Here is a 1252-nt window from a genome sequence, read left to right on the forward strand (position 1 = left end):
ATCCAAAACGAACTTTCCCCCAATCAGCATGGTTTCTTCCCAAAAAGATCTACTGTAACAAATCTTACTACATTTATGGAATATACCTATAAAGCTACTGAAGAACACCAGCAGGTAGATGCAATTTTTATGGACTTCTCGAAAGCGTTCGACAAGTTGAGTCACTCGCGACTGCTTCATAAATTGGAAAATTTTGGTTTTACAGAAGAACTCGTAGCATTCTTTTCGTCATATCTTTCTTGCTGATCGCAATACGTTGAATATAATGGCCACCGTTCTTTCAAATTTACACCAACAAGTGGCGCTCCTCAGGGTAGTAACATCGCACCTCTATTATTCTCCATTTACATCAATGATATATTTAACGTAATTGACTGTCCATCCTTATTATTCGCCGACGATCTAAAATTGTTCTCTGTTGTGACCGACTCAGAAGATTGTATACGAGTTCAGAATTCATTAAACTCCATCTTTGCCTGGACTGTTCGCAACCATCTACCACTCAACATACAGAAATGTAAGAAAATGTCCATAACACTAAAGCACGGAGAAATCATATACGACAACAAAATAGACAGCATTACATTGGGAAACTGCGATATGGTAAAAGACCTTGGCGTCTATATCGACAAGCGTCTCAGTTTTAACTATCACGTAGAGGAAATCTGTAAAGCGTCACTAAAGGCACTGGGTTTTATATCAAGCACAACTAAGAACTTCCACAATATTCCGTGTCTTATTGCTCTCTACAACGCATTTGTGAGGTCAAGGCTGGATTATGCTGCATTGGTGTGGTCTCCATTTTATAGTAGCTATGAGCAACGTCTGGAAAACGTCCAACGTCGTTTTTTAAAATTATTGTTTTTTAAAGAGGATGGAATATATCCTCCTCAAGGTTATGATCACGGCCGATTGTTGAAGAGATGGAATTTTCTTTCGTTAAAGGATAATAGACTTCGTTCGTCTATCATATTCCTATATAAGTTGTCTAATTGTCTATTGGATTCTCCTTCTCTTCTCGGTGAACTTTGCTGGCATGTACCGTCCGTAAATACTAGAATGAAAACGACGTTTTATACAAAAACGCCAAGTACCATCCTTGCAAGCAGAGCTCCACTACATCGTGCCTGTTGCAGTTTCAACGACATCAGTAGACAGACAGATTTGGACCTTTTCCACAACTCCCTCCAAAGTTTTAAAGGGCATCTGGACACTCATTTCTTCACACGTTAATTGTTATCTACTTTTTCAT

Source organism: Sitophilus oryzae, unplaced genomic scaffold, assembly GCF_002938485.1.
Source record: "Sitophilus oryzae breed Bouriz unplaced genomic scaffold, Soryzae_2.0 scaffold_931_pilon_pilon, whole genome shotgun sequence".
NCBI lineage: Eukaryota > Metazoa > Arthropoda > Insecta > Coleoptera > Curculionidae > Sitophilus > Sitophilus oryzae.